Genomic DNA, 12,359 nt, shown 5'->3' with positions numbered 1-12,359 from the left:
ATGATCCTGATGATATTCAATATAACAGGTCTATTATCAATCTCCAATTGTGTTACATCATACGGAGAGGTGGTTGTAATATTCTGGTTACATATTTATACTGTAAATGCTTTGTAACAAAGTGGTCCTTGTCTTCAGGCCACAAACTGGCTGAGACTGAATAAACAGTGCTTCTGCTGTTTGCAGCCAAGTAGTTTATTATGTTTTGCCCATATTGCTTCAAGTAAATCCCTCAATTCTTAAGGAAGAGCAGAAGTTCACTTATTTTCCCTCAATTTCCTTATTTCTCTGAAAAATGTCCGTTATTTTCAAATGTTGACAGGTACACAATAGACAGAGCTCTTAATGGTCAATTCATTGACTAATTGATTATTATGTCCATCCTTATGCACCACATTGTGATGCAGCATATGTATTAAATCAGTTAGGTCTATTACAAAGGCGGCTGAGGTTACGTGAACAACAAGGTTAAACAAAACCAAAAGGAGTTTCTAGGGATGAGCACAATGATTGAGTCATTGTGTGAGAATGATTGTTTATTAATAGCATCTAACACCGTGTAATACTTGGCTGTAATCTGCAGAGGTGCTGCTGATTCATCCATCCATCCATCCATCCATTTTCTATGCCGCTTATCCTAATTAGGGTCGCGGGGGTACGCCGGAGCCTATCCCAGCTGACTTCGGGCGTGGAGCGGGGTATATAGTATAGGGTATAGACAAACAGTTATTCACACTCACATTCATGGACTATTTACTTGGACAATTCATGGACAATTAACCTAACATTGGAATGTGGGAGGAAACTGGAGCACCTGGAGAAAACCCACTCACGCAACGGGGAGAACATGCAAACTACAAACAGAGGTGCCCAAGCGGAGATTCGCACCCAGATCTTCCTGATCTCCTGACCGTGTGGCCAACATGCTAACCACTCAGCCTTCCCTTCCCTGTCCTTCCCATATTTTACGGGTCAGACACCAAAACTTGGTGATTACTGGATAATGTGTTAGCCTACCTAGGTCATTGAGATCTGAAGACGTAAACTTTCCTCCTTTAATCTAAGAGTCAGCTAGCTAATTCTGCAGAGCAAACCCATTATAACAATGTTATGAAAATAATAAATTTAGAGACTTATTATATTCTAAAATTGTTGGTCTTGCTTAAAAATGCACACATTTAGTTGCATTCGATGTTAAAAAATGTATGGCTCTCATGAAAAAACATTTCAAATATGTGGCTTTCATGGCTCTCTTAACCAAAAAGGTTCTAGAACTAAATCGTATGGAAACGGAAACAATTTTTCCCTATAGAAAACAATGTAAATCCAATTAATCTATTCCAAACACCCAAAAATGTAAATACAATACACATATAATCTAGAACAATTATAGTTTTACATCCAGAAAGCAATGTGGAATGCATATAAATGACAAATGAAAGGGATAAATTCATATTTAACGTCACTATTACTTTGACTGACGACTTGTTGGCAAAGAGTGACAGCGATGATAGGCAAGGGAAGAGGGCAGGGGAGAGTCACATGTACATGTATGCCACCTCTGTACTTTTCTACGGCTTTCCTCTTGAATTCAACACTGTTTTTAATCTTATTCATCAAAGTGCTGCCACTGGTATTATATCCAAAACGCACGGACCACTGTGTGCTGACACAGCTTGGTTTACATCAACTCATGCAATAGCATCCATGCACAAGACAGCGCTTTGCAGTGCAACGCGTCACACTGTGGTGGCACCGCAACCCCACAGCAGTATGCTACAATTTACAATTTTCTTTGGCTTCATTGGGGATTTTTTTGCAGCCATAATTAATTTGAAAAAAAGTACCAAGACTGTCTGAAAGCCTATTCTAACACCTAGAGTTACGCAGTGCACTTGAACGCCTCGTCACGTGAGCCGCCACATTGACAGCGCTGGAGGCACAGTGTTTGATGGAGCCTGCTCCGACAGAAAGGAGACTGACATGGACTCATACACATAATAAAGATGATTAAAGGATTCACTGGCTGGGATCTATCTATAGTGTCCCGACTCTAAAACAACCGCCAGCCATTCTTCACAGAGACTGAATCACCAACGCGTAGATGTTTTTTTTGGTGGGGGCACTCGATACCTAGTTAGGACTAGTGTGTCAGGCGCAGACATATTTTTGGAAATCATTTTCGTCATAAACAGTTGTACGAAAACCGAGGCTCCACTGTGCATTTATTTTAACAAGCTCATTTATTTTAAGCAACCTCAACTCCTTTTAGTGCTACTTCGTATACAAACTGTTAGGTGGAAAGATGAGGTGGAGTTCCCTCCACTGTGACAAAATGTTCCCGTATCACACTTTAATTACACAGCCAAGGCTCATTACATAGCACATACTGTAAGTGCACTCTTAGATCTATACTTTTCCCTCCAGTGAGTTTAGCAAGCGTCTGGTTGGCGTGAGTGGAGTCTCCATCACATCAAGTGTGGCCAGGCACGGAGCCTTGCTGTCTACTTGTACTTGCCCAGCCCACAATGACTGCACTCCTCACTTATAGTCCATATGTATACTAAGCGTACATGAATCACAACTAGATCAGATAAAGGATTTTCTTTTTTCATCTCAATAGTGGATAGCGGGCTGGCCCCAGTAAGCAGATGTTAACCATCAGTCGCTGTGTTCTTTTATTCCGTCATGGTAATGAAGTATAGTCTAATATTGTAGTAAAACAAACACTAGTTTGGCATATCAAATGACAAATGAAAGTACCCTGAGTATATGACTCTGTATGTACAGCAAATCCATTCTCTCCATCTGTGGAAGTCATTACGGAGTGAACCTACCTAACTACACTTTTTCCATCATGTGCTGCTGAAGATTGTTAGCATCTCCGACAAGCAGTGTGTGTTCAGGGTCACGTTTCAGATACATGAGACATCATTTTCCCTCCCACAAGTCTGTTTCATTTCCTTCGGAGTTTGAACTGTTTTCAGGGAAGAAAAGTCGAATTGTTATTATTTATTTATTTTGTCTCCCTTTTTTTTTCCCCTCACATGAATCAAGTCTCTTGTCGATTGATAACGGGGCATCAACAATCGCAGCTGTCACCATAATAACATGCTGCTTACACTGGGAATACATCAAAACCTTTTCAGATAAGAGTCAAAACTTTTAATATTTATGTAATCGAATGGTTCACATTTCAAAACGTACACTGGAAACTAAAGTAGTTTGTTCCGGGGTCAAGCTGTGGTCATAACACCTTTATTAACCATAACATCTAACCACTGTTAACTGTCATACAAGTGCAAAAGAAAAGACAACTTAGCCAATTCTGTACCCAGACGTGAGGTCCCAGGGAGGCCAATCTCTTCACGACAACACCGAACACTGACTGTCTATTCTTATATTTATATTGTCACTTTAGCCTGATTGGACTGAGTGGGCACATGTACCGATTTCAAGTTCCATTTGCTGTTTTTTGGTTATCGTTAAGGATATTATCGTCTGATATAGCCGTAAAAATTAGATATTGGGTCTTATCTGTATAGGTTTTTCCTATGCTGTACATCATTGATATCGTTGCGTGAGTGACGACGTCATGCTCCACACAGCAACAAGCTTGCTAGCTTAGTATGTCCTCGGTCTGGAATTATTTCCAAGTGGCTTTCTTAACTATAGCCGCTACACTGATATTGTCCAGCACTCCATTACTGATACTGATACCTCTTCCCTGAAAATATTGTCATCTAATGAAATGAACACATGATACTTCTTTTACTGTGATGCTGCTGGATGCATCTCACAAATCAATACTGTTTGTGCAAAATAAGACGGGTACCACAATACACAATACAACAGTGGTCCCCAAACTTTTATAGTCCTCGAATCGGTTGGTATTAGTAATGGAAGTAATGTAATGTACAGTGTTCCCTCGTTTAACGTGGGGGATAGGTTCCCAAAATAGCCTGCAATAAGTGAAATCCGCAAAGTGGCCAACTATATTTTTGTACAATTATTGTATATTTTTTAAGACTGTAAAACCCTTCACCATACACTTTATACACTTTTCTCGGCCAGGCATTAACATTTGATCACATTTCTCTCTTGTTTCAACACTCTGAAAGTTCAAAGTTGGTTTGAATTTTAATGATCAATTCACGAGATTGGACACAAGAAATTAAGTGAATCACGCATATTCCGTCCTCTGATTGTGGCTTGTCCTGGGGTCGGTGGACTGTAGCGTTTTTGTATCCTTGTTAAAACGTATTCCTCCTCGTCATCCTCCATGAACCGAAGATTCATTTACAGTATTCCAGGCACCCTACAGCCGTGGAACTTCTGCCTTCATTCAGCATGTATGATCACAGGAAACAGGCAGTCCTGCTGGAAGGAGATTGATTGACAATGATCTACAGCCAATCAGAACGCAGAACACAATGGGCGAGTTCTCGCTTAGCCAGTCAGGACTGTTGTGGCTCTATATTTACTGAGACGACACGTCTTCAACTCTCAGATGAGTATACAACACCCTCTACTGGTAGCAGTAGTAAATACAACAACAGACACATGCAACAGAGCGCCGATAGATCACTCTAATACATCACAAGGACGCAGAACACAATGTGCATTCATACGCTATAAAAAAAAGTGCAAAATTGAATTAAAAAAATCAGCAAAAGGTGAACCGCGATGTAGTAAGGGAACACTGTAATGCTATTTATTTATGTGTTTTGTATAAAACAAAGACAAGCACAATATATAATCGAGGGTCTTCTTAACATGACTAGTGACGCTGTGAAACTGTGAAAGCTTAACATGAAGGAAGGACTACCAAGTATCGGAGGAAGTTACATTGTGTCTCGAGCACATAACTATGGTGCATTCAAGGACTGACGAACAAAGTGGGAATAAACGCTCGGCGAGACATAATGAAACAAAAGGACAAAAATAAACGACGTGCTTTCCAGCAGTCGTAACAACTGTCATGTTTTTCCAATAAATTAAAATCCCTTACGACCAACATCGATATGCATTTATGAAAAATTTTATGTAGTTATTTAGGAAACTATTTTGGTGGGCCCAGTTCGGGCCCCACCCACGAACCAGTCGTGGGCCATGGCCCAGTGGTTGGAGACCTCTGCGATACAAGTTATAGAAAAAGTGCTATATTTGTTGTAAAAGTCATCTAAAAGTCATTTAAAAAAACGTGTTCTCCTAAAAGGAACAAGTAAGACAAAAAGACTTATTAAATTCACAAAGAAGAATTCGATTAAATAATGCAATTGGGTCGATACTATTGGACAGTCTTACTTAAGAACTACATTTCTCTCTTTATGACTGGACTGGTACTTGGAAGAATGTAAATATTTGTATTTCATGACATCACGTGCAGGGTTCGTGGTGTTGTTTCCATGTATAGATATGGAAGGTAGACGGTTCATCTTTCTGCCACTGTCACCATCAGCTCAGGAAAAGAAAACACGACAATTCCTTGCGTGCATGTACTGGCCTGACGTGGCGTTTAACTTGTAGACAAGTCTGATCGTTTCATACATCTCCTGCTGGCTCCTCTCCTCACAATTCGTTTGTGTCACATTTTGGAGCTTCTGTGTCAAATAATTCAAGAGTTGCATCTTAAATTCCTGGAATTACTGGTGCTTCTTATACCTTCGGTCTCGGCGAGGTGGAAAGTGTAAAAGCACCTGCGTGCTGCGTTTGTCATCCAAAAAAAAGAAAGAGAAATGTCTCCTTGCCGAGTTGCTCTTGTGGCAGCAGAGAAATATTTTGTCTTCATGCGGCACATGAGATGTGTGTTGTTCTGTGCGAGGGGCTGGAATGTGTGCGTGAGTGGACGAGTGGAAATTTCTCTCCCTTGTGTTAAATCGGCTGTGGCTATAGAGGCAACAATATGAAGACTTTCCCATATTTGTGATGTGAGCTCAGTCAAACCTGTTTGAGTGTGCAGGAATAGCATGCAGCGTGTACAGTGAGGATTTGGGCTGATTCATGCAGGCCAGGTCTCAAATATTGTCCTGTTCATTTGTGTTTTAGAGGTCTGTCAGCAGGTGAATATTACTTCATGGCCATAACTTGAAATGGTGTAGGAGTCAAAATGCTTGCTGTATATATTCGTTACTTTGAATTTAGCTTTAAACTTTTTGTATGTATTTTTTAGAGTCATAAAGGTAGAAACCTACTAAGCCGCGACTTTGTTGGGTGTCTTCTTTTGCGATATTCCCTAAAGGCAAGGTGTTCTGTACGCCGTGCATTGCCGTCGAGTTGTGCATTCCGTAGCACGAGTTGTTCAAGTGTTAAATTGTAATAGCGTGGATTTCACCTGACTATGCAGCTGTCTAACAATTGTCGGGAAGAAATGCATGATGGGAAACCGTTAAAATAGAAATCGGTTAAAATATTTGCATCGATACTTGTATTGTATACTGTATTTCTTAGCTACCTTTTGAGTGTTAAGTTACCGTGTGATGATTTTAGCATTCTATGGCGACACCATGAGTCAGACTGTTATATTGAGTAATGACCTGTGATTTTCTTATAGCTCGTGATTCGTTTCTGTCAAATAAAGAGCTACCGTGTCCTCACAGACTCCTGTGCACCACAATGTGCCATTTTATGACTTGGACATTTGACATGATTCAGTAATGTCTAATTTTCACAGGAAATCTGAAATGACACTAAATGTGGGCCAATTTTGAAAAGTCTGAATAGATAGCCACCGTGTCCACCGTGAGCTGAACATTTTGACGTTGGATTGGTTTGAATTGGATGAGAAGGGAAGTAGGAGTTAGCGGACTATAAAATGGGGCGGAAGAAGACGAAGAGGAAAGATAAAAAATGGTGCACAATTTTAAATGTGTGAATGTACTGTGAATGTACTGCTTTAATGGGTTGGAGTGTAAAAAATGTACCCAATATTACATGACAAAATGCACTGGTACAGTAATCCCTCAAAACTTGGCGGTTTGAATTTTGCAGCTTCACTCTATCAAGGGTTAGCAAAAGTATATTCATTAAAAATCCTGCTGTTTCGTGATTGAATTGAATATTTAACCAAATGTTACGTGTTTTTTTTGCCTAATTTAAGCATTTTCAAGCATAAAAATGTCTAAATGAGCAAAATACCAATATAAGGCATTCAGAAGACTCATTCAAAGACATGATGATGTGTAGTATTCTACGCTGGTCACCTGGTGTCAGTAATGTTACTGTAATGTTTGGTGAGACACAGAAGACAACAGGCTTTTATTGCAGGTTTGAATTATCACACAACGGGCACAATAATTCAAATCCCTAATAAAAACACAGATGTCACTTCCTGTCAAAGACATGCTCAGCTTCTCTAGCAACGGAACACGTTTCAACACGAGCGCGAGTCTTATTTACTCTTACGTCTACTGTACTGTATTGGGTAACAAGTGTAAAGGTGACTATGGAGGTGTTATTTCATGTCTGGAGCGCTCTAATAATGTTAAAAACCATATTTGGAAGGTTGTAAACAGATTTTCTATGCTCTAACTGCAAAAATAATCTATTTATACGTTATTTATAAGGAATCCTACCGTCTGGTTTGGAGGCAATTAACCATGATAACCAAGGGATTACTGTATAGTCTTAGTTAGTCAACAGACTGTACTCACGTCAAGATTCCTTCAAAAGGGATGCACATCTACATTTGAAACAGGTTATCTTGTTATACAGTAAGCATACTCAATAGCTCTAGGTAGCATAACTCGATGAGGGTTCACGTTTTGAGGCTGGATTCACTGTCGAAGTTAGTGCTTCCATAGCCCAAAATTTTGCATCGCACAGAACAGAACTATGGTGCATCGAAGGAGCGCCGAACAAAGTGCAAAATCTCAACACTTGATGAAAAAACATTATCAGTGCAGCATAATGACATGAACTTGTAAGAACTTCGGGCTTTCTAACATTGGTGCTTGTATGCTGTCCAAAAAAGCTTGGCCATATACAATACCTTCATTGCACCAGCCAATCATTCCAGGTTGCAATGTACACTTCCCAAGTCAGTGAGGAATCAGAGATTTTGCAGCAATATATTTCCTCTTTGTATGTCGTCATCCCTCTCCACAGGAGCAAAGGGACTGAAAGAATAACCCCATACTGTTCTGCTAAGTCTACCTGTCAAAAGTATTTCTGAGCATATTATTCAAACAGTGAGGAGGTACTGTAGCTGGAAGACTTGGCTTGCAAAACACATTTCGGAAAAACCCTGAATGAGGCTTGGCGTTGTGAGTTTGTTGCGTGCTATCGTTCACACTAACAGACTTGTGTTTGGCTGACAAAGTATCCACCATTCATTGGCTTCACTTTTTTTTGTCTTTTTGGTATGTTTTGTTTGGTTCGACCTAACATTTTTTTAAATGAAACTTTGTAGAGGGTTGGGGAATGGTCCAAGAACCCAGTGCATTTTGTTGCAAATCACATTAACTTATTCATTTATAAGTTTCAGGGTTTTCCCTCGGATTCTTTGAAGCTGTGGTGGTGGGCTGCATGGGAGGGCAGACTGCCACCGCTGTGTCATGCCGCTGCTGCGTTTGCAATTTTTTATTATGACAAATAACAATTTTTATGACTTATTTATTTATTAAATTATTTTAATTGAGCTTTTTTCAGCAACCAGCAGGACATGAACCCAGAACATTGCAAAACTGTTCATTTAATGTCAAAGCTGCTGAGAGCACTTAAAGCGAGAGTCTAAAATGTCGAGCCTCCTTTTGTTACCTGGCCTATTTCGTCCAATATTACTACTCGACGAGTACAAACATACACAATTTGGTACTATTTGACACAAACCTAAATTTAATTTGATGCCTGTTTTAGAGTAATACAAATACACGGGAAATTAATTGTTTATTGGTATATTTTTAGTTCAAAATAATACAATTAACAAAATAACAATTAAAATATTTTTGTTATAGAAATCTGTCCAGCATGTTATGATAGCACAGGTGTATCCAACTTGCAGCACTATTAAAGCTACTTTGACAAAAAGCAAGGAGGGGGGAGGTCTTTGTGTTTTATGTGATTGCCAACATTGAAATTGTACTTTACTTACAAAGCACATCTCCACTCAGTGTGCTCATTTGTCATTAAACACAGGCGTCATGTTCGAATAGAACATATAAAAATACTAACAGGTGAAGCAAATATTCTTTGGTGAACTACTCAACATCAGCTGGTGAGCTACTGCTAGCTTATGAGCTACGTAATAGCATGACTATCTTTAAGCTGGACACACTACGTGTTTATTAAACTTAGACATACAACTAGTGTTTTGAAGATAAGCCATAAGTATTATAATGATGACAAGAGAACATGATTGTTAAGTGCCACATTAAAAAAACATGATAGCCACTTGTAGCTTGCCCATGGGACAAAAACGAGCTAGCTAGCTGCTGCCAGAGAGACAGTGAAAGCCATGCAAAATGCGTTCACAAAGATGCCAGAAATTCGAATGACATTGAAACGTGAGCGATCACACACGCTGGCACGGAAGGGCTGAGCATACGAGACAAGCTGTCATCAATTGACTACACATTTTACTGACTATATTTCATTCTCTCAATAATAAGAAACAAAGTGAACGTTTATCTGGTCACACATGAGCCATAAGTGCCAACAGGGCAGACAAGAGATTCCGATTCATGTTTATCAAAAGAAATGCAGTGAAACATTGTTATAGTATTTTAGATTGTTTTCATTTTCCCTACCTTCTCAGTACAAGTCATTGTGTCATTCTACTGTACTTCTACCCTACCGCTGAATCGGACTTCTATTTGTAGTGCCAAAGAAATGGTGTCATTAACTAGAATGGATGTCTTGAAGGAACTGGGACAATAATGGAGTGCAGTACTTGGCTCCAACCAGTAGAGGAGCTCTTGATTCAGTCTCGGCTAGTAGTTTAAAAAGAACAACGTGATGCCAGCTATGGGAAGCATCAAAACAGGACTTCAGAACATACTGAGAGACAAAAATTTTAAACACACTGAACTGATTAGTTTAATACATTTTCCGCGTAGTTGAACAAGGTTATTTAGTCAAATGCCCATCCCTAGAATCTACCAAAAGTGTTCCCAAATATTTTTGTTTGCCCAGAGGCATACCATCCATCAACCACTTTTCTCCTTCAAGCACTACTTTTTTTTTATATATAGCTCCACAATCTGATGAAGTGTGTTGATGTTGACCTGTTATGTCACGTCTGGGCTGGTCTTGCTGAAAATGGACCTCATCATCATTAGCAGATACTGTACGGCTATTCTGGGATTTCCCATGTGGTTCTCTCGGCTGAGTGAATGACAGTAGTAACTGTGCGGTTTGTTTTGCTTCCCCCCACCTCGACACAGGTCAGAGGTCCATGGGAGTCTGAAAACGAAGACAAGTCCGTTAAATACAGTTGGGTTTTGCTCCCTGCCTATTTAGAGGGTTAGTTTATTTTACCTTGAAGCCACCCCACACACGCTCCTCGCTCTCTTTTGGTTTGGAAAAAGCACTCCCACACTCACACAGACGACCAAGATCTGAAGCAAAACAAGCACTTGTTTTTTCAATGGCAGTGAAATAACTGGTAGATTATAACAAAACAAGATATCGTATTTCTTAGCGGCTCGACGGTTGTTTCATTGATCACCATTACAGTCAAACCTCAGTTTTCATACGCCTCACTTGTTATGATTCGTTTTTTGTCAACACTGTCTTGGTTTAAATACAATATTGCACGTGACAAACTAGTGCATTTGCCCTGTGCTGTATCATTCCACGTTGCTGCCTCCGTGTCCGTGCATTTTTTTTTATTGAGTGTTTATTGAGACTGTTAAATAACCCGCCATGGGGCCAAAAAAAAGTTGAGAGTGCCAGCAATTTGACAAAAAAAAAAAAACAGGTGAGAAGCACTATTGAATTTGATCGAGCCAAGACGTACGTGAAGTCTGCATCAACAATAAGTGCCATCCATTTTGGTATTTATAATTATTTCATATTGTTTTCTGCAGGTAAAACTACAATTATTTTCTGTAAAATGTATTTCGAAAATATTTTTGGGTTCCTGGAACGCATTGCATTTCCATTATTTCCCATCTGCCTTGTTTTTTTTTATGTTTCAGTTTTTGTCTGACTTTTTGGAACACATTAATCACAAAAACCGAGGCACCACTGTATGTTAAAAATAGCATGATAACTCTTCCTCTGTTGTTTGCCACATTAAACACCGACAAACTTGGCGGAAAAACTTTGATACTCATCTCTTACTCTTCACCGAGCGTGAATGGAAGCTGGCTTGGTTAACTTAATTTTGCAGAGCATGCATGCCTGAGTTTAGCTGGAGAAAGTTGTTTTGCATCCACTCACTGATCTATTTGATGCAGTGACAAAGCAAACCTGCAAGACCATGTTCACTTGCCTTCAGTGACACGTAGATCTTGAGTGTCGTCTGCATAGTTGTGGTAGGACACAATGCAGCTGCGTATTAGCTGGCCTAAAGGAAGCTTGTTCAGATGGAACAAAAGGAGTCCCAGGATTAACCCCTGGGGAACCCCACAGGTCATAGCCATTTGGTTTGAGACACCGTTACCAATTCTAACAAAGTACTTCCTGTCCTTCAGATAGGACTAGAACCAGTTTAGAGCAGTGCTAGAGATTCCCACCCACATTTCTAATAAGATCACATTGTCAACTGTGTCAAAGGCAATGCTCAGGTCTAGCAGAACTAAAACTGAGACTTTGCCTGCATCTGTGTTCAAACTGATATCATTTGTCACCGTAATCAGAGCTGTCTCAGTGCTGTGGTGGGGCCTAAACCCTAATTGGAAAGTATCAAACACATTGTTTGAGAGGAGAAAGTCAGTAAGCTGCTGTTATCCCTTTTCTAAGACTTTTCCCAAGAATGGCAGGTTTGACATGGGCTGATAGTTGTTCATCACTGCGGCATCAAGACTGCTCTTCTTCAGAAGTGGCTTAATGACAGCAGTTTTTACGGCCTTTGGAAACATTCCAGTCTGAAGTGAGATGTTAACTAAGTGAGTGAGTTGTGGTAGAAAACTGCTCAGCACAGAAAAAGAAATCTAGTGGGTAACTCATAAAGGGTTAGGGTTAGGATGATTTTTTGTTTGTGTGTGTGTTTTGTGCTTAAAAAAAGTTTGTAACTACTTCAGTGTTGTTTTCCTGCAGATGTAAATGCTACCACATGTTTTGCTGCAATCTCGCTCCTTTATCCAGCCTGAGTTTGATCAACCGCATCCTCTGATGGTTTCTATCGGTATTCCATTTTTCCTGACAACAGGACCTAATGATGGTTTGCAATAGCCACATCTACGTTTTTTTTTTTT

At 39.8% G+C, this 12,359-nt stretch overlaps 1 protein-coding gene across 5 annotated transcripts in view; it reads left to right on the top strand.

The window, feature by feature from the left end:
• ltbp3 (latent transforming growth factor beta binding protein 3) overlaps positions 1-12,359 on the top strand; it is a 56,052-nt gene that overhangs the window by 1,607 nt on the left and 42,086 nt on the right. The window lies entirely within an intron of this gene.

This window comes from Dunckerocampus dactyliophorus, chromosome 16 (genome assembly GCF_027744805.1).
Source record: "Dunckerocampus dactyliophorus isolate RoL2022-P2 chromosome 16, RoL_Ddac_1.1, whole genome shotgun sequence".
Taxonomy (NCBI): Eukaryota; Metazoa; Chordata; class Actinopteri; order Syngnathiformes; family Syngnathidae; genus Dunckerocampus; species Dunckerocampus dactyliophorus.
This window is presented reverse-complemented; position numbering and strand designations above follow the sequence as displayed.